The sequence below is a fragment of the Arachis ipaensis genome, chromosome B4 (assembly GCF_059453495.1).
Source record: "Arachis ipaensis isolate K30076 ecotype BB chromosome B4, ASM5945349v1, whole genome shotgun sequence".
In the NCBI taxonomy this organism is placed as follows: domain Eukaryota; kingdom Viridiplantae; phylum Streptophyta; class Magnoliopsida; order Fabales; family Fabaceae; genus Arachis; species Arachis ipaensis.
Genome location: NC_142439.1, coordinates 47,004,575 through 47,027,116, shown reverse-complemented (window position 1 = coordinate 47,027,116; position 22,542 = coordinate 47,004,575). Strand labels below are relative to the sequence as shown.

General features: G+C 38.6%; 1 non-coding gene across 1 annotated transcript; it reads left to right on the top strand.

Moving 5' to 3' along the window:
- Positions 1-18,011: 18,011 nt before the first annotated feature.
- LOC148567436 (small nucleolar RNA R71) lies at positions 18,012-18,115 on the top strand. The gene has a single exon (XR_015882474.1). It is a non-coding gene; the product is annotated as a small nucleolar RNA R71 (small nucleolar RNA).
- The last annotated feature ends 4,427 nt before the right edge of the window (positions 18,116-22,542 follow it).

The window sequence follows — 22,542 nt, the reverse complement described above, 5'->3', positions numbered from 1 at the left end:
GAAATCAATTGAATTACCATGTGCATTAAAAAAAATATTTTTATTTTATTTTCGGTATTTAATTAAGGGGATACAAAAATTTCCCAATTGCAAAATAAAAAAAAATCAATGCACATGGGATAAAATTTAAGTTAATGCATGAGCTTGCAATACAAAGTGAGAAAAGTTGGGCAAATAGGTTAAGAAACTTTGAATTACAAAATATGTATGTTAGGTGAGATCTTAGACTAATCAAGGATTCACATATTAGCTCACTTAGTCTTATACATATACCCTTGCCTTTACCTTGGCCCCATTACAACCTTGAAAAAAGACCTCATGATTTTTGTATGCTTATATTCTATAATTGTTGATTGGTTAGATGAAGAACAAAGTTATAGAAAGTAAGGATAAAAAGAAGAATAGAATGATTAACCCAATAAACACTGAGTGACTAGAGAGTAAACACAAAATCCAGTAAGGGTTCAATAGCTCATCACCATATATCCCTGCTTAAATTGTTAATTGTCTTGTAAGTTTGAAAAATATTTTTACCCATCTCAATTGTAAAAGTGCTTTAACATTATCTAGGGTTTGGCTATGCATATATGATTCCTTGAGAATGTGAATTAATTTAACTACATGTAAGTTTTATATACAAGTGAATAACAATTAGAATTGCATTATTCATTTAGGTAGTTGCATTTAGGATAGATTGCATTGCATGAAATTCCACCACTCTACCTTACTCTTTATCTTGGACTTAGCATGAGGACATGCTATTGTTTAAGTGTGGGGAGGTTGATAAAGCCATATTTTATGATATATTTTGTGCTCAATTCAAGAGATTTATTCAATCCTTCACCCACTTATTCATGTAAATTGCATGGTTTTACTTTCCCTTCCTTATTATATGATATATGTGAAATACATGTTTCCTATGCTTTGAAATTATTTATTTTAATTACCTTTTATTACCATTCGATGCCGTGATTTGTGTGTTGAAAAGTTTCAGATCTTCTAAGGCAGGAATGACTTAAAGGATGGAAAAGGAACCTACAAAAATGGAAGGAAAGCGCAAAATGGAGTTTTTGAAGAAACTAGCAGCGACGCAAATGCATGGACGACGCGGCCGCATACCCAGCACGAAAAGGCAGCGACGCGAATGCGTGACTGACGCGGACGCGCGCCTTAAGCAGAATACAGATGACGCGGACGCACGATCGAAGCGAACGCGTGATAAGGAAAACTCCAGATGACGCGACCGCGTGACCCACGCGGACGCATGACAGACGCCACGCACTAGAAATTACAAAAAATGCTCCCAGCGATTTCTGAAACCCTTTTTGGTCCAGATCCAAGTCCAGAAGGCACAGATTAGAGGTTATAAAGTGGGGGAATGCATCCATTCAGGGAGAGCGTTCAATTATTCACTTTTCTTAGTTTAGATGTAGTTTTTATAGAGAGAGGTTCTCTCCTCTCTCTTAGGTTTTAGGATTAGGATTTCTTATTATTTCAGTTCAGTATTCCAACTCTTTATAAGGTTCAATGTTCCTTTTTAATTATTTTCTCAATTTAATTTATGAATTCTTCCATGTTACATATGATTCTCTTAATTAATGTTATTTGAGGTATTTCAGTTTATGACTGCTTTCTTTCATTTATATTACTGTTGCTTCCAATCTGAAGACATTTTTATTCGAGTAAGTTTACTTTTCCCTTTTGGCCTTGGTTAAGTAATTGGTAACTCATGAGTTATCAAACTCAACGTGATTGATAATTGTTGTCATTGCTAATTGAATTGAACTTCAATAACTCCAATTCTTTCTTAGGAATTGACTAGGACCTGAGGATCAAACTAATTGGTCCACTTGACCTTCCTTTGCTTTAGTAGAGGCTAACTAAGTGGGATTAAAACTCAATTCTCATTACCATTGATAAGGATAACTAGGATAGGACTTCTAAATTCTCATACCTTGCCAAGAGTTTATTTTACAGTTATTTATTTATTTTATTTGTCATTTAAATTACTTGTTCCTTACTTTCAAAACCCCAATTTACAAAACTCATAACCAATAATAAGAACATACCTCCCTGCAGTTCCTTGAGAAGATGACCCGAGGTTTAAATACTTCGGTTATCAATTTTAAAGGGGTTTGTTACTTGTGACAACCAAAATGTTTGTAAGAAAGGTCTTTTGTTGGTTTAGATGCTATACCTGCAACGAGGATTTATCTGTAAATTTCTAGACCACGCAAAAGTTCTATCTTCAAAATGGCGCCGTTGCCAGGGAATTGCAAACGTATGCCTTATTATTGGTTATTGTAAATATTTGCTTTTTGCTTGTTTATTTGTTTTTTTTGTTTTTATTTTTGCTTTTTCATAAATTAAGAGGTTATTGGTTTTTATTTTGTTATTAAAAATTTTTCAAAAATTTGTTCTTGGTGTTCATCTTGATCTTCAAATTATTCTTCGTGTTCATCCTGACCTTCAAGTTGTTCTTAGTTGTTTTCATCGTTTTGATCTAAAAAATTTTAGGTTTGGTGTCATTTTATTGTTTTTCTCTTTCCTCATTTAATTCAAAAATATCTTTTCTCTTTATTTTAATTGAATTTTCAAAATTTGCAAAAAAAAAAAAAAATTCAGATTTCTATTTTAAAATTTTTATCTTATCTTATCTTAGTTTTAAATTTCAAAATTAAAATCTTTTTCAAAAATCATATCTTTTTCAAAACCTTATCTTATCTTATTTCAAAAATCAAATTTCAAAATTCAATATTTAAATTTCAAATTTCAAATTTCAAATTTCAAATTTCAGAATTCAAATTTCAAAAATTTAAAATTCAAAATTTAAATTTCAATATCCTTTTAATTTAAATTTGTTTTTATTTTTGTTTTTAATTTTTATTTGCTATTGTGAGTTCTCACCCAATCGCTTTGAGTTTAGTCCCAATGCTGTTGCAAGGAATGGAAATTATAACAGGAACATGCATCAAGGTCAAAACAATCAGAGATGGAAGGAGCCACGAGGATCTGATCAACCCTTTCGGCAACATCACCTTCCAAGATACCATGGACAACGACCATCCTACAATGCATGCCAAGACAATAGATATGGTGGACCCCCTTGTAGTTACCAGCAAGCTCCATCATATGCCAATAAACCACCTCCTCAAAATAGCTTTGGACCACCATACTCACAAGCCCCTTTCCACCATTCACCTCCATATGACCCTAACCCGTATCCACCATACCAACCACCTTATGAGCCAAATGAACCATACACAGAACCACCCCCATTCCAATATAACTACTCTCATTAACCACCACTTCAATATACACCATCTCCTTATTATTATCAAGCTGAACCACCTTCCTACCATGAACCCTTTCTCCCAACAAACGAACCCTCCTATCCACCCCAAACCTCCATGGAGAAAGCACTTACCGATCTAAACTCTACTATACAAGCCTTCGTCGCCCAAATCGGACCACCAAATACCTTCAACAATCAACCCTCAAGCTCTAGTGCACTTCCTTTTCAACCACAGAATGATCTCTTCATCCCATCACTACCATCCATGGAAGAGCACCCACATCCATCAATCCAAGAGAAACATGATCCCAATGATGCTATTGACATGGAACAAGAGAGAAGGGATCATCTTCGCGAATCCATACTTCATAAGGAGCTAGAGGAGGCCCAAAAGGTGAAGGTAGTAAAGACCCTTGAAGTCGAAGGAGTGATGCCAGGGCATTTTGGCCAGTTTCACTGACCTTTTCTTTACTGTTTTAGGGTAGTTTCATGCATTTTCTTAGTTAATAAGCAAGTTTTGGGTAGATAATCACTTACATCTTGATTCAAGCAAACATTGTAGATTTTATATGATTTTATGAAAATTATGCATGAATTGAATGATAAAATGGATGATGCATGATCTCATGAGTTAGAACCTAGCTTTGATGCACTTTACTTGCTTGATTTCAGGACAAACGAAGCATAGAGCACGTTAATAGCCACGTTAGTCTAACTAACGTGGAATGGGAGTTAGCTTGCATCAATGAGAAAAGTGATCGCCAATAACGCCTTCGTGAGCCATCATAGCCCACGTTAGTTTCCACATTAACTACATTAACGTGGAAGAGAAGTAAAGCTCCAACGTTAGTGGTAAAAGTGAATATCACTAACGTTGGAAAAAAGGGGCACACTTAGCCACGTTAAGAGTCACGTTAATTACACTACCGTGAACTCTAACGTGGAAGGAACAAAGAAGTGCCAACATTAGTGACACTCACCTTTGTCACTAACGTTGGACCAAGCCTCTATTAGCCACGTTAGTTGCCACGTTAATTACATTAACATGGAAGCTAACGTGGAGGAAAGAAATGATGAGCCAACGTTAGTGACACTCACCTTTGTCACTAACGTTGGAGATGGCAATCACCACCACGTTAGTGGCCATGTTAATACAATTAACGTGAGGCACTAACGTGAGAAGGGGTGTTTGGAACGTTAGGGGTCTAAGTGTCACTAACGCTCTCGAAGCTGAGGCATGCCCACGTTAGGGGTCACGTTAGCTACACTAACGTGGACTCTAACGTAGGGAGGAAGGGCAACAAGCAAACGTTATTGGAAAAGGTGAATGCCAATAATGTTTGCGAAGGACCAAGAGGCAACGTTAGTGGTCACGTTAGTGCCACTAACGTTGAAGTTAACGTGGACCATCTTGGGTTAGGAACGTTAGTGAAAAAGGTGATCGTCACTAACGTTCTCGAACCCACATTTTCACTTAACGTTAACACCACTAACGTCCTAACTAACGTCCATGCCTAACTCACACTTTCTCTGCAAGCAAAGCTGAGCCCACTGAAGACTGCAACTGCCTCAACTAAAGATCCAAAGGCCCATATCCAAGACTTGAAGAGCCAACTAGAAGATCAGAAAAGTAGTATATATAGGAGTAGTTTTGAACTAGAGAAGGAGCTTTTGGGGCATTGGGAGAACTACTCTCTGTATAATTTTACTTTCTCTGCAACTTCTAGTTTTACTTTCAGAATGTATTTTCCATCTTTGCTTTCCATTCCCAGAGCTATGAACAACTAAACCCCTTTCATTGGGTTAGGGAGCTCTGTTGTAATTTGATGGATCAATAATAGTTTTCATTATTCTACTTCTTTCTTTTCTCTTGATTTTACTAGAAAGCTTTCAATCTTCATCTAATTGGGTAGTTGTCTTAGAAAAGAAGCTATTCATACTTGGATCTCTTCAGAACCTTGGAAGAGGAATGAAGAGATCATGCTAGAAATGCTTTCTCATGTTGGACCGAATTGGGGTTTGGACGGATATAGTGACATATAATTCTCCCAATACTTTGATTTGGAAATACATGTGGTATAATCAGTGACCATACTTCATCTCTTCTCATGAGCAATTAGACCAAGGAATTGGCTATTGATCAAGATTTGAGAGATTGAATTACCAAGGAATTGGAATTCAATCACTTAAGATTACCAAGGAGATCAATGAATGCATTGATTGAGGAAGAGATGAAAATGAACTTGATCCGGAGAATACAACATCTCCTGAGCCCAATGAACTCCCCATTTCTGATCTTACCCATTCTCTTTACTTTTTGCCATTTACTTTTATGTTCATCTTCCCCATTCCCCATTTAAGATTTTGCAATTTACTTTCCGTCATTTACATTTAGTTCTTTATTTCCAACAATTACATTTTCTGCCATTTACTTTCCCGCCATTTAATTTCCTGCAATTCTCCAATCAAATTTTGCTTAGCTCAACTAGAACATTCCTCCAATTAAAGTTACTTGACCAATCAATCCCTGTGGGATTCGACCTCACTCTATTGTGAGTTTTTACTTGACTATAATTTGGTATACTTTCCGAGGGAAATCTGTTGAGAGAAAAGTTTCTGTGCATCAAGGAGTGGTTGAAGAATTTGTGAAGGGAGACATCAATGAGGAGTCTGATTTTGTCTTAGAGCAAGAGAAGGCCCAAAATGTGGAGATAGGAGAGACCCTTGAAGATGAAAGAATACTTGAAAAGAGTTGTCATGGAAAAAAATCATCAAGGATGAGTACGATTTTATATTAAAACTACTGGACAAAGCAGTAATTATTGAAGAGGAAGAAGTGGTTGAAGACTTGGGAGAGATCGATCAAGAGATGGAGATTCAAGAAGAAGAAGCACAACCTCCCATGCCCTTGGAAAGCAGTAAAGAGGAGATCGAATTGGAAGAAAGCTACCAAGAGGAAGAGGTTGAAATTGAAGAAGCTTACAAGGAGGTGGAAGTTGTCAGAGAAGAGCACAAGGGAGTGGAGCTTGCAAGTTCATTAGAAACACCTCTCCCAAGGCCATTACCGTCCAACACAACATTCAAGTGGGTAAAATTCTTATCCTTGACCTTTACCTTCCCACTTGAATATGGGCTACTCGAGACGAATGATCAACTTAGAGCTCTTTGTGGCATTAAGAGTATGAGGAAGATGGTCAGTGGTAAGAATTGTCCTACAAGGTTCATTATGGTTGGGAGCTTTAAGTTTAAACGCAAAGGTTGGTGTAGAGCTCAATTGAATGGGTCTAGGAAGTTGTTTGGATGCTTCAGTGAGAATTCTAAAGCTGAACCACCTGGATGGAATCATGATAATCAACTTGAAGACGGGTGTAGAAACAAGATTTAGGATCTAAGAATATATGAGGATCAATTTTGGGAGCTCAAAGCTTGTGAAGAACTCCATCAAAGCTTGAGGAATTTACTTGGTATTGATAGAGCTTATTGGAAGTCCAAGCATTGGTGGAAGTTTCAAGACGAGTTCAAGCACAAGCCACTGATGACAAGTCATCTTAGCCTAGTTTTACAAGTCTTTTTCTTTTGTTTTCAATTGAATTTATGCACTTTCTTGAGCCATAAGTAAGCCAATTGGGTAGAATTTCATGTTTCATTTGATTCAATCAACCATGGATAAATTAATACAATTTCATGAGATTTTGTGCTATAATTGTCATATATTATGAAAGAATAACAATCTCATGATTTTGAGCATAGCTTTAATGTGCTTGGTTGATTGATGATAGGTGAAAAGAGCTTTGAAGAAGATTGAAGAAAGAAGAAATGGCAAGGAGCAAGAGAGAACAAAAAGCTTGAGCAAAAGCTTACCTCAAACTTTAGCTCAAACTTTTGGAAGAGTTGAATTCACCCTGGATGGAGCAAAAGCTTGCGCCAACGTTTGACCTCAAGCTTTTAGGCAAACGTTGGCGCCATAACAAATACACCATGGAGGGAGTAAAAGCTTGCGCCAACGTTTGACCTCAAGCTTTTAGGCAAACGTTGGCGCCACAACAGCCTGAAGGGGTATACTTCCAACAAGAATAACTTGAGTTGTAGATGTCCAATTGAGGTGATTCCAATTGGGTTAGAAAGCTGACATTCAGAGCTTTCCAATCATATATAATAGTCTATAGTGGGCATAAAATTGGTAACGTTGACGAGAGGACAAAGTAGCACCCCAAGAGGTATGCAAAAGGGATCCACGTTTGGCTCAAAGTTTGACCTCAAACTTTGGCTCAAACGTGGATGACAGCAAGGGAGGCTAGCTGATATGAAAAGTTTGAGTAAAAGTTTGACTCAAACTTTTACTCAAGCTTTTCTGGTTGATGGCCCGGTTCACAAGTGGGTTTCTCTCCAACTCCAAGAGCAATCAACAGAGGCTTTTGTCAACCCAATTCCATCAAGAGCAAAGGCCCAATTCAAGGCTTGAATATCATTTGAAGAGAGTGTATGAATAGCTTAGAATTTAAGTTTTTAGAGAGTCTTTCCTTTTTAGTTTCGCTGAGTGATTTTGGGAGAGCTTTTGTTTAAGAGTTATTGGGAGATTCTAAGTCTTGGGGAAGGGAATTGAATTCTCTTTCTCTTAGTTTTCTTAATTTCAATTTCATTTACACTTTGCTTGAATCTTGGGTGTTGGAGAATTGAAGGAATTCTGTTTCAATCCCACCCTGAGATCTCTCTGTCTCTCTGTTTTATTTACTGCACTTTTTGAGAAATCAATATTTGCATTCCTTTCTTCTACTGCTTGATCTTTACTTTTCTTGCAATTGAATTCTGAATTTGGATCTAGGAAGGCATTGAGATCTAGACTTGGTTATCTAGTCTCTTGGGTCCTGAGATCTAGAGTTTTCATTTTAATTTCTCTGTTGAATGCGTCTCCAAGTTCATTTACATTTCGAGTTGAGATCCGTTTCATTTTAATTCCTTTTCTATTTTTCTGTTTATCGCAATTTACTTTTCCTTGTCTAATTTCTGCAAATCCAATTCCCAATTCCCGTTATAATTCAAGCCATTTACATTTCTTGCACTTCAAGATTCTGTAATTTACATTTCTTGCGTTCTAAATTTCTGCCATTTAATTTCTTGTTCTTTAAGATTCAGCACTTTTATTTTCTGTTCTCTTTACTTTACTGCAATCATCCCTCTCCCTTTAATTTTCATGCAATTTAAATTTCAGTTTATTACAAATCACTCAACTAAATCTTGATTCGCTTGACTAAATCAACCACTAAACTAAAATTGCTCAATCCTTCAATCCCTGTGGGATCGACCTCACTCACGTGAGTTATTATTACTTGATGCGACCCGGTACACTTGCCGGTTAGATTTGGGTGTTTTGGAAATTCGTTTTTCCACAAATTTTTCCATCAAGTTTTTGGCGCCGTTGCCGGGGATTGATTAGATTGACAATGATTAAGTGAAGTGGAGATCTAGATCAAGCACTTTTTCTTTTCTGTTTCTTTATTTTTTTACTAACCCACTAACTGTTTGAATTTTTGCCTGAGCTAACTGAAACTTCACTTTAGCAATAGAGTGAAGTTTTCTTGATATTTTCTGGCTTTGTGTGATCCTCATGCTTGTGCTTATTGAATATAAGAGAGAAGCAATTTTCTTCTATCTATCTTTCAAGTTTATCAACTGTTTGACACATTGTGTCAACTAATTCTCCAATCATATTCTGGCATGAATATACTCTATCTTCATCTGGACCGTTTGTGATTGTACAGATCATGGAGGGGAACTCAACTAATTCCAGTAATCATGGGAGTAATATCCCCACCTTAGATAATAATGCAACCCATAATTTGAAGCACCCATTCATCACCATGAACGATGTTGCTCAATGGTTTGAAGCTTTCCCACAAGGAAGCATTATCGGATGGGAAGAATTAATGAGTGAACTCCTAGCCAAGCTGAAACCACCCCAGGAAATTGGTGAGCTAGAGACAGAAGTGCAACCATCCACACAAGAGAAAGAAGTGATGGAAATTGAAGGTGTCAGTTGATGCACATAAACTAGTTATGCTACGATTTAGGAAATTGCACGATCGGCAAAATTCCTTCTGGCAAGTGCACCGGTTATCGTCAAGTAAAAACTCACAATAGAGTGAGGTCGAATCCCACAAGGATTGGTTGAGTGAGCAATTCGGATTAGAAGTGTGTTCTAGTTGAGCGAAATCAAGATTGAGATGAGTATTGCGGAATGTAAAATTGGCGGGAAAAGTAAATGACAAGAAATTGAAATGGCGGAATCTTAAATTGCATGAATTAAAGAGCAGAAACTAAATTGCTGAAATTAAAAGGGAATGGGGGTGATTGCATGAATTGAGTAGCAGAATGTAAAGAGAAAGTGGAAATCAGAAATGGGGAATTCATTGGGTTATAGGAGATATTGAGATCTCCGAATCAAAACATGTTTATCTCTTCCTCAACCAATGCGTTCATTGAATTTTGCTTGGCAATCTTATATGATTGGATCCCAATCCCTTGGCTCACCAATTCTCTCTAAAAACAAACAAATTCCCAATCCCTTGGTTTAAATGTTCATAAGAAGAGATGATGCTCAATCACTGATTATACCACACAGTTTCATGAACCACAATTTGGTAGGATTACATGTCACAATATCCATCCAAACCCCAATCCAATTCACTGTGAGAAAGCTTCTCTAGCATGAATCCTCCATTCCTTTCCCAAGGTTCCGAAGGATTCCAAGTATGGGTAGTTTCTTTCCCAAGACAACTACCCAATGGAATTAGATCGAGAAGCTTTCTAACAAAATTCAAGAGAAAAGATTGAAGAAGAAGATAAACTATTATTGATTCATTGAATTACAATAGAGCTCCCTAACCCAATGAAAGGGGGTTTAGTGAGTCATAGCTCTGAATTCAATTACAAAGATATGAGAACTAGCTAAAAGTGAAGGTGCAAAAGTCCCTTCTAACTTAAATTCTATCCTATTTATACACTTTCTATATTGAGCTTCTGTTGTGCTTCTTGGGCTTTGAGGCCTCTCCTTGCTTTCCTTTTGCCTTGGGTTTATGATCCATAATTTTGATGAGGCTGTTGATCCAAATTCTGTAACATTCATTGAGCCAACTTAGTGATAATCAAATAATGACACATGACTCAATAAATTGAGATTTCAAACTCATCAATCCTTCAGGCCCAATCCCATAAACCATGATATTCAATTGGGTTTCATACCAGAATAAGTTTAAGTTAATGTTTGTGCTCAAATACTAACTTAAACCACAATATCTTTGGTCCAGAAACCTTTTCCAAGAGTGGCGTTTAAGTTGCAGTTTAAGCTTAAACTGCAGCTTAAACGCCAGACACTTCCAGTGAGGCCTTTTGTAGAAGCACGTTTAAGCTTTAGTTTAAGGTTAAACTGAAGCTTAAACGTGGAAATGGAAGAAGGCAGCCCTGGAGAGTTATGTAGTCGAACACGTTTAACCTCCAGTTTGAGGTCAAACTGAAGCTTAAACGTGGATATAGGAAGGGCAGCCCTGGAGGTCGAACACGTTTAACCTCCAGTTTAAGGTCAAACTGGAGGTTAAACGTGGAATTGGAAGGAGGCATCCTGGAGGTCGAACACGTTTAACCTCCAGTTTAAGGTTAAACTGGAGGTTAAACGTGGAAGCTTAGAAAGGTAGCCCTGGAGGTGTCGAACACGTTTAAGCTCCAGTTTGAGGTCAAACTGGAGCTTAAACGTGGAAATGGAGAGAGCAACCCTGGAGGAGAGATCTTGGTCGAACACGTTTAAGCTCCAGTTTGAGGTCAAACTGGAGCTTAAACGTGGAAATGGCTCCCTGGTGCTTTTCCCATTCTGGCGTTTACCCTCCAGTTTGAGGTCAAACTGGAGGTTAAACGTGGAACTCCTTCCTGGGTGGCATTATCATTCTGGCGTTTAACCTCCAGTTTGAGGTCAAACTGGAGGTTAAACTTCAATTCCAGCAATTCTTAGCCTTCATGATTCTGGCGTTTAAGCTCCAGTTTAGGCTTAAACTGGAACTTAAACTCCACATGTGATATTCAAGCTTCCTTTATTGATTTTGTTGCTTCCTTGCCTAGCCTCTTCTTCCCTGAAATCATCCAAACAATTGCATCAAAGTCTTGCAAAATTTCATGAGAAATCTTCCATTCATAGCATTCAAGTAATATAACTAAAACTCATGGATATTGCATCAAAATCATATTGTTTGGATGGTTCATTGCTTTGTTATTCTTTTAACCATTCTTGGTTACTTTAAGCTCACGAAAGTGCATAAAACCACTAAAACTAACAGAAAAATACTAGTGAAACTAGCCTAAGATGCCTTGGCATCACAACACCAAACTTAATACTTGCTTGTCCCTAAGCAAGTTCTGAGTTATTTGAGAAGACAGTATGAAACAGAAAGCAATTACATTGGCTATATTAGCAAGCATTTGAAGTTCATCAGAAGGGTTTTATGCAGAAAGTTGCAGCATCACTTTTTCATATTTATCAGGTAAGATTATCACTCTTTCATTGCATCCATCAAACACTGCTATGGCCTCTTGTTCTTCTTATGTCTTTGGCACTTTTTCTTTTCTTTGTTTTTCTTTTCTTTTTCTTAGAGCTCCTTTGCTCCTTGTTTGCTTAGTGTCATGTGTTGCACAAGCCTTTGGCATTTTCTTTTTCTTATCAGTGCACTACACATATCCACTTTAGGCATTTTAGTTCACATTTCTTCTTGAGATATTGGTGCCCAGCACCTCTTTGTGTGACTAAATGTTTTGTATTTAGGTTGCTCTTGATAATGGACTTTTGGTTGATAATCCCGGGTTAGTTAACCCAAGTTACCAAGTGTTGAAACACTCCTCAGAACCTATTCATCCAAGCATATCCTTAATACATAAACACCACAGGCATTTGTCTCAGAAGTTCAAACCATTGGTGCCTAGCTTATTTTCTCAATTTTTCTGCTTTTTGGTTGCCTTTTTCAGTGGCTTTTTCTTCTTCTTTTTCTTTCTTTTTCATGGCCAAAGACATTTATTCATCAAGATCCATAGACAGTTTTCAATTTCTACACAAAAAATGATAATTCTACACTCTATTTCCAGTGATGTGACTTAACAATCAAGCATGCATACCACCACTTAATTCTACTTGATTTGTCACTAATTGAGCCAAGTCACTTTTGTTCACACTTTTCTTTTATTTTTGGAAACAGAACAAGCATGGCAAGCATTTGTTTAAGAAGGTGAAGTTATATCCAAACATCCAGGCATTCACTTTATTCAAAGCAATAAACAGACAAATATACTAAAAACTTCACATTCCAGAAAGATTCAACATTTACAGTTTAAACCAGAACAAGCATGCTTTTGTTTGCCTTTTTAAACAATTATCAAGGAACAATACCACCTTGTGAAATTCCTTGTTTTCTCTTTGTTGCTAGGAAACAATTTGATTTCTCCTTCTTCTCCTAAATGTTGCTTCATGCTTTAAGATCCTTGTTTCCTTTCCTGCAAAGAGTGATGAAGTTGCTTGCTTCTCAAGCACTTGAGTGGTTAGCTCAACTATGTATGGGTAAGTATCCGAGTTTTGGTGTGCGAACACCAAACTTAGACTCCCACTTACTTCTCTATTCTTTGAGTCCTTGAGTTCTCTTTGGAATGAAGTTGCTGCTAAGGGTTCCAAGCATTTCTGTGACTGCTTAGAATGGTTGTTCCTTTCATATAATTCAAAGGTTGTTGTGTTCAGTTGATCCTTATGGTGGAACACCAAACTTAGAGTCACACATTCCCCTTTGAATTATTGATCTACGAATTCATTGTTTGGTGTGAAACACCAAACTCATTTCTTTGCAATGCACAGAAACTACTTCACCCTTTTTTTTTATTGAAACAAATAAAATAAACAGCAAAGGGTATTACCTCAGATTGGGTTGCCTCCCAACAAGCGCTTCTTTAACGTCATTAGCTTGACGGTCAGCTTCCTCAGTTGAGGTGATATTTAACCTTGTCCTTCTCCTCCACATCTCCCAAGTAATGTTTGAGCCTTTGACCATTCACAATGAAGGTTCGTTGTGACTTTTCTTCCATGATTTCTACTTGTCCATATTTGGAGACCTTAGTGACAAGGAATGGTCCAGACCACCTTGATTTTAGCTTCCCTGGAAATAGCTTCAGCCTAGAATTGTAGAGCAATACTCTTTGTCCTTCTTCAAATTTCCTTGGGGCTATGTTGCTGTCATGCTTCTTCTTTGCTCTTTCTTTGTAAATTTTGGCATTCTCATAAGCTTCAGCTCTGAATTCTTCCAACTCTTGAATTTGCAACATCCTTCTTTCTCCAGCAGCTTTGCTGTCCAAGTTCAAAAGTTTCAAGGCCCAGTATGCCTTGTGCTCCAACTCCAGTGGCAAATGGCAAGCTTTTCCGTATACTAGTTGGTAAGGAGACATTCCAATTGGTGTTTTGAAAGCTGTCCTATATGCCCAAAGAGCATCATCTAGCTTAATCGACCAGTCCTTCCTTGAAGTTCCCACAGTCTTTTCCAGGATCCTTTTGAGTTCTCTGTTAGATATTTCGGCTTGCCCACTTGTTTGTGGATGGTATGGTGTGGCTACCTTGTGTTTGACTCCATATTTTAGAAGCAATGCCTCTAATGGTTTGTTGCAGAAGTGGCTTCCTCCATCACTGATGATTGCTCTTGGAACTCCAAAACGGCAAAAAATGTGTTTTCTGAGGAAGTTCATGACTACCTTATTATCATTGGTTGGAGTTGCTATTGCTTCAACCCATTTGGAGACATAGTCTACTGCCACAAGAATGTAATTATTTGAGTATGAGGAGGGAAAAGGTCCCATGAAATCTATTCCCCATACATCAAACAATTCAAGTTCCAGAATGAATTGTTGTGGCATTTCATTTCTTCTTGGCAGATTCCCCGCTTTCTGGCATTCATGGCAGTGCTTCACTAGTTCCTTTGCATCTTTGAAGATAGTGGGCCAATAAAAACCACACTGCAACACCTTAGCTACTGTTCTTTCTCCTGCAAAATGTCCTCCATAAGTGGAGCCATGGCAGTCCCATAAGACTTCCCTTCCTTCTTCCTCTGATATGCATCTTCTGAGTATGCCATCGGAACATTTTTTGAACAAGTATGGTTCGTCCCAGATGAAGTATTTGGCATCATTTACCAATTTCTTCCTTTGATGCTTGTTAAATTCCAACGGCCAACTCCCAGTGGCCTTGAAGTTTGCTATGTCTGCAAACCAGGGTGCTTTGTGAATTACCATGAGTTGTTCATCAGGGAAGCACTCATTTATATGTGTGCTTTGTGCGCTTCCTTCTTCACATGGTATCCTTGATAAATGGTCTGCCACCTTGTTCTCTACACCCTTCTTGTCTTTGATTTCAATGTCAAATTCCTGCAACAAAAGAACCCATCTAATGAGTCTTGGTTTGGATTCTTGTTTAGCAAGTAAGTATTTTAAAGCTGAATGATCAGTGAAGACAATGACTTTAGATCCAATGAGATAGGATCTAAATTTGTCAAATGCAAAGACTATTGCCAAGAGTTCTTTTTCAGTGGTTGTGTAGTTCCTTTGGTTAGCACTCAAGACTTTACTGGCATAATAAATCACATGTACCAAATTGTCTTTCCTTTGTCCTAACACTGCCCCAACAGCAAGGTCTGATGCGTCACACATCAGTTCAAAAGGTAAGTTCCAATCAGGTGGGGCAATGATAGGTGCAGAGGAAAGTTTTTGCTTCAAAAGTTCATAGGCTAGCATGCAATTTTTATCAAATACAAAGGGTGTATCAGAGACAAGCAAGTTACTCAAAGGTTTGGCTATTTTAGAAAAGTCTCTAATAAACCTTCTGTAAAACCCAGCATGTCCCAAAAAACTCCTAACTGCCTTGACATTACTTGGTGGAGGTAGTTTTTCAATGATTTCCACCTTAGCTCTGTCCACCTCCATGCCTCTATTAGAGATTTTGTGGCCAAGGACTATTCCTTCTGTGACCATGAAATGACACTTTTCCCAGTTTAATACTAGGTTAGTCTCTTGGCACCTCTTAAGCACCAAGGCAAGGTGGTGTAGGCAGCTAGGGAAAGAATCTCCAAACACAGAAAAATTGTCCATGAAGACCTCAATAAATTTTTCAATCATGTCCGAAAAGATGGACAGCATGCATCTTTGGAAAGTGGCAGGTGCATTGCACAATCCAAAGGGCATGCGTCTATAAGCAAAAACTCCATATGGACAAACAAATGATGTTTTCTCTTGATCTCTAGGATCAACTACTATTTGGTTGTAGCCTGAATATCCATCCAAAAAGCAATAGTAAGCATGTCCGGCAAGCCTTTCAAGCATCTGATCCATGAATGGGAGTGGGAAATGATCCTTTCTGGTGGCTTCATTGAGCTTCCTGTAGTCTATGCACATCCTCCACCCAGTGACGGTTCTTGTGGGTATGAGTTCGTTCTTCTCATTTGGCACCACAGTTATGCCACCTTTCTTGGGAACTACATGGATGGGACTAACCCATGGGCTATCAGAAATGGGGTAGATTACCCCTGCCTGCCATAACTTCATGACTTCCTTTTGTACCACTTCTTTCATGACGGGATTCAATCTTCTCTGAGCTTGAATGGAGGGTCTAGCATCCTCTTCTAACAATATTTTATGCATGCATATGGATGAACTTATCCCCTTCAAATCAGCTAGGGTCCATCCAATGGCATCTTGATGAGTTTGCAGCACCTTGATCAATTCTTCTTCCTGTTCTTGGCTCAGGGCAGAGCTAATGATAACAGGGTGACTCTCATCACTACCCAAGTATGCATACTTGAGATTAGGGGGCAACGCTTTGAGCTCAGGTTTTGGTGCTTCCTTCTCTTCTTTCACTCTCTCTGGCATGCTTAGCATGGTTGTTTCAGCACCCTTGATGTCACTATCTTCAATATCCTTGGTGAACTCCTCCTCTGCCACCTCCTTTATTGTTTCCTCAAAAGTTTCTTGTACTGCAATGTCCACTACATCAACCCTCATGCATTCCCTTAGTGATTCTGATGGATAGCTCATTGCCTTGAATACGTTAAACACCAATTTCTCATCATGTAGTCTAAGAGTGAGTTCACCCTTTTGTACATCTATGATGGCTCCAGCAGTAGCTAGGAAGGGTCTTCCCAGAATTATTGAAGCTTTTGCTTCTTCCTCCATATCTAACACCACAAAATCAGCAGGAAATATAAAATCTCCCACTTTCACCAACAAATCCTCAACTATCCCATGAGGGAATTTAAAAGTTCGATCTGCCAATTGGAGGGCCATTCTTGTTGGTTTAGCTTCCTCAATCTTCATTCTTCTCATCATTGTTAGAGACATCAAATTGATACTGGCCCCTAAGTCACACAAGGCCTTCTCCACCATGACTTCTCCTATGATGCAGGGGATTTGGAAACTGCCTGGATCCTTCAATTTCTGAGGTAGTTTGTGCTGGATGATGGCACTGCATTCTTCAGTTAACAACACAGTTTCCTCATTTCTCCAGCTTCTCTTCTTGGTCATTAATTCTTTTAAGAATTTTGCATAGAGTGGCATTTGCTCTATTGCCTCAGCAAACGGAATGTTGATTTGGAGCTTCTTGAAAATCTCCAAGAACCTGGAGAATTGACCATCCTTTTCACTTTTCATCAAACGTTGAGGATATGGTGCTTTAGGTGTATAAGGCTTCAGGACCTCTTTTTCTTTTTCTTTTGTTGCGGACTATGTAAAAGGTTGTCCTTGTTCCTTGTCTCTCACATGTTCCCTTGCTTCATCCTCTATGGTTTCCTTTGAGATCTCCTTTAGATTCTTTCCACTTCTGAGGGTTATGGCCTTACATTCTTCCCTTGCAATAGCCTTGGCCGCATGAGAAACGCTTGTCCCAGGGTTTTGCTTAGACAAATACAAAATTTGATTTTCTAGCTTCAGGATGGCAGCTCCTTGGTTTTGCAGGTTAGAATTTACTTCTTCCTTGAAAGCTTTCAATTCGGTTATGTCTTGACTCATGGTTGCAAGCATTCCTTCTATCCGGTTCAATTGATCTTGAAATTGTTGGTTCGGATTAGGTTGGGTAGGTTGATTAATTTGGCCATGATATGGTGGTTGGGAGTAAGTGTTTTGTGTGGCTTGGTATGATCTTTGGTTGGAGTTTTGGTATGTGGAATTGTTATGTTGGTTGTGGTTGTAAGGTTTGTGGTTTTGTGGTTGGGTTTGTTGGTTTCCCCACCCAAAGTTTGGGTGGTTTCTCCAGCCTGGGTTGTAAGTGTTGGAATGTGGATCATATGATTGCCTTTGTTGGTTTCCCACATAGTTGGCCTCTTCCCAATCACCTCCTTCAATGCTTACTTCCTCTTGATCTTGTGTGTGTATTGCAGCCACTTGCTTTGTTTCTAATTGCCTGGTAAGCTCTGCTAGTTGCTTGGCAAACACCTTGTTTTGGGCTAGAATTGTATCAACATGGTTCAGCTCCATGACTCCCTTAGTGTTGTGCCTCTCTGATGCATAGTAGTACTCATTCTCAGCCACTGTCTCAATCACTTCAATGGCCTCTTCCACAGTCTTTTTCCTGTTCAATGAACCTCCTGATGAATGGTCTACAGCCTTCCTTGATTCATAAGAGAGTCCATCATTGAAGATATGCAATTGCACCCAATCATGGAACATGTCTGGTGGGCATTTCCTTGTCAAGTCCTTGAATCTCTCCCATGCCTCGTAGAGAGTTTCACCATCTTGTTGTCTAAAAGTCTGAACCTCAGATCGAAGCCTATTGACCTTTTGTGGAGGGTAGAAACGTGCCAGAAACTTGCTTTCCACCTCATCCCATGTTGTTAGACTCCCCCTTGGGAATGATTCCAGCCACTTAGCTGCTTTGTCCCTAAGTGAAAATGGGAACAAAAGCAGTTTATATGCATCTTCCTGGACTCCATTGGACTTCACAGTGTCACAAATTCTCAGGAATTTTGTGAGATGTTGGTTGGGATCTTCATTAGCACTTCCACCAAATGAACAATGATTCTCCACAAGTGATATTAGCTGTGGTTTGAGCTCAAAATTGTTGGCCTGAATGGGTGGTTTCTGGATGCTACTACCACAATTCCCAGAGGTTGGGTTTATGTATGAACTAAGAACCCTCCTCTCAGGAATGGCATTGTTTCCATCAGCTCTCTCATGGTTGTGAACTTCTCTATCCATGTTGAGATCTAGAGCTTCCTCAACATTGTCATCAGATTCTCCTTCAGATTCCTCTTCTCCCACTACTCTCTTCCCTCTTGCTTCCCTTCTCAGTCTATGAAGGGTCCTCTCTGGTTCGGTATATGGAGGAGTTGATGTCTCTCCTCTCCTACCTGTCATACAAGAACACAGCAAGGCACAAACAAGTGAAATACTCTTGGTTAATGGAAGAATATGGTTAGAGCAATTGAGGAATTAATTCAAACAGTTAGTGAGTCAGTGAGTTAGTTGCTTGAATTTAAAGGCATAAAGAAAGAAAGCATGTAACCGAGTGCAAAAATTAAAATTCAACAAGTAACTTGAACAGAATTAACAAAGCAAGAGAAATTGCTCAATCTAGTTACCTTCCAATTTGAGAATTGTCAATCGAAAACCAATCCCCGGCAACGGCGCCATAAACTTGATGCACATAAACTAGTTATGCTACGATTTAGGAAATTGCACGATCGGCAAAATTCCTTCCGGCAAGTGCACCGGTTATCGTCAAGTAAAAACTCACAATAGAGTGAGGTCGAATCCCACAAGGATTGGTTGAGTGAGCAATTCGGATTAGAAGTGTGTTCTAGTTGAGCGGAATCAAGATTGAGATGAGTATTGCGGAATGTAAAATTGGCGGGAAAAGTAAATGACAAGAAATTGAAATGGCGGAATCTTAAATTGCATGAATTAAAGAGCAGAAACTAAATTGCTGAAATTAAAAGGGAATGGGGGTGATTGCATGAATTGAGTAGCAGAATGTAAAGAGAAAGTGGAAATCAGAAATGGGGAATTCATTGGGTTATAGGAGATATTGAGATCTCCGAATCAAAACATGTTTATCTCTTCCTCAACCAATGTGTTCATTGAATTTTGCTTGGCAATCTTATATGATTGGATCCCAATCCCTTGGCTCACCAATTCTCTCTAAAAACAAACAAATTCCCAATCCCTTGGTTTAAATGTTCATAAGAAGAGATGATGCTCGATCACTGATTATACCACACAGTTTCATGAACCACAATTTGGTAGGATTACATGTCACAATATCCATCCAAACCCCAATCCAATTCACTGTGAGAAAGCTTCTCTAGCATGAATCCTCCATTCCTTTCCCAAGGTTCCGAAGGATTCCAAGTATGGGTAGTTTCTTTCCCAAGACAACTACCCAATGGAATTAGATCGAGAAGCTTTCTAACAAAATTCAAGAGAAAAGATTGAAGAAGAAGATAAACTATTATTGATTCATTGAATTACAATAGAGCTCCCTAACCCAATGAAAGGGGGTTTAGTGAGTCATAGCTCTGAATTCAATTACAAAGATATGAGAACTAGCTAAAAGTGAAGGTGCAAAAGTCCCTTCTAACTTAAATTCTATCCTATTTATACACTTTCTATATTGAGCTTCTGTTGTGCTTCTTGGGCTTTGAGGCCTCTCCTTGCTTTCCTTTTGCCTTGGGTTTATGATCCATAATTTTGATGAGGCTGTTGATCCAAATTCTGTAACATTCATTGAGCCAACTTAGTGATAATCAAATAATGACACATGACTCAATAAATTGAGATTTCAAACTCATCAATCCTTCAGGCCCAATCCCATAAACCATGATATTCAATTGGGTTTCATACCAGAATAAGTTTAAGTTAATGTTTGTGCTCAAATACTAACTTAAACCACAATATCTTTGGTCCAGAAACCTTTTCCAAGAGTGGCGTTTAAGTTGCAGTTTAAGCTTAAACTGCAGCTTAAACGCCAGACACTTCCAGTGAGGCCTTTTGTAGAAGCACGTTTAAGCTTTAGTTTAAGGTTAAACTGAAGCTTAAACGTGGAAATGGAAGAAGGCAGCCCTGGAGAGTTATGTAGTCGAACACGTTTAACCTCCAGTTTGAGGTCAAACTGAAGCTTAAACGTGGATATAGGAAGGGTAGCCCTGGAGGTCGAACACGTTTAACCTCCAGTTTAAGGTCAAACTGGAGGTTAAACATGGAATTGGAAGGAGGCATCCTGGAGGTCAAACACGTTTAACCTCCAGTTTAAGGTTAAACTGGAGGTTAAACGTGGAAGCTTAGAAAGGTAGCCCTGGAGGTGTCGAACACGTTTAAGCTCCAGTTTGAGGTCAAACTGGAGCTTAAACGTGGAAATGGAGAGAGCAACCCTGGAGGAGAGATCTTGGTCGAACACGTTTAAGCTCCAGTTTGAGGTCAAACTGGAGCTTAAACGTGGAAATGGCTCCCTGGTGCTTTTCCCATTCTGGCGTTTACCCTCCAGTTTGAGGTCAAACTGGAGGTTAAACGTGGAACTCCTTCCTGGGTGGCATTATCATTCTGGCGTTTAACCTCCAGTTTGAGGTCAAACTGGAGGTTAAACTTCAATTCCAGCAATTCTTAGCCTTCATGATTCTGGCGTTTAAGCTCCAGTTTAGGCTTAAACTGGAACTTAAACTCCACATGTGATATTCAAGCTTCCTTTATTGATTTTGTTGCTTCCTTGCCTAGCCTCTTCTTCCCTGAAATCATCCAAACAATTGCATCAAAGTCTTGCAAAATTTCATGAGAAATCTTCCATTCATAGCATTCAAGTAATATAACTAAAACTCATGGATATTGCATCAAAATCATATTGTTTGGATGGTTCATTGCTTTGTTATTCTTTTAACCATTCTTGGTTACTTTAAGCTCACGAAAGTGCATAAAACCACTAAAACTAACAGAAAAATACTAGTAAAACTAGCCTAAGATGCCTTGGCATCACAGTGCAATCATGGCCCAAAGCAAGCAGATGCATCAACAACTTCTGCAACAACTAGAACTGATGGACAGAAAAATCGATGAGCTACAAACTCCTGTGGCAAATGCACATAAACTACCTCAAAATCCCCATGGAGGGAATCAATCTGGAAAAAGTTTTGGAACAATTAACTGTGAGCAATAAAATAATGAGCAATTACACTCTCCAAATAGTACCTCAAGCATGTTCCAACACAAGTTTCAAGGTGATGTGTACAACCCACCATGGAGGACTCATTCCAACTGGAGGAGGAGTGAACACCAAAATCAAGGAGCAAGGGACCTCAATTACAACAACCCCAACTTCACAAACCAGCAAAAACATCACCATACCAATCACAACTATTACACACCACCACAACACCTACCATTCAACCCCATCACACCTCACAATTTTTCCAAAACAACTTTCAACAACCATCTCATTTTATACAACCACAACCAAATCTAGGCTCTCAAAGAATCTTTAGTCTAGAGGTAATGATGGAAAATTTCATGAAAATTCAAGAGATGGAAAGACAAGATCAGGAAGCAACAAGTAGAGAGCAAGAAGCTTCAATCAGAAAACTTGAGAGGCAAATGGCACAACTGGCTAAGTACCTTGCAGAAATGGGTGAGGAGAGGGTAAATACTTCCCCCAGAGCCACTGAAGACAACTTGAAAGACAATGAGAAAGTTGTCAGGTGTGAGAAAGGGAAAGCAATCATAGAGGTAAGTGAGAAGAGGGCTACGGGAAAAGAAACAATCATCAAAGAAAAGCCCACAGTAAGAGGAGGGAATCAAAGGCAACAGAAGCCTCAGCTTCCATGATCAGAGGATGAAGGATGTCAAGCTAATGACAATAAAAGAGCGCTTGTTGGGAGGCAACCCAACCGAAGGTAACCATCATTTCATATCTATTTCAATAAAAAGGTTAATTAGTTTATTCCATATTGCAAGAAGCTAAGTTTGGTGTTGCACACCAAAACAATCTAAGGGAGAATGAAGGATTCTAAGTTTGGTGTTCCACCAAAATTTCATCAAAAAACGCATTCTCACTTTCTGCATAATGCTAGCTTCAAGCATTTAGATAAACTAGTTAACTATTCTGCTGTTTCCTAAGTTTTCAGCTTTAATTGCTTTTGAAAAAAAAAAAAAGAAAAAGAGTTTTACACATGGTTAATCTGATGCACAAGGACCATTGGCAAGGTACTAAGTTT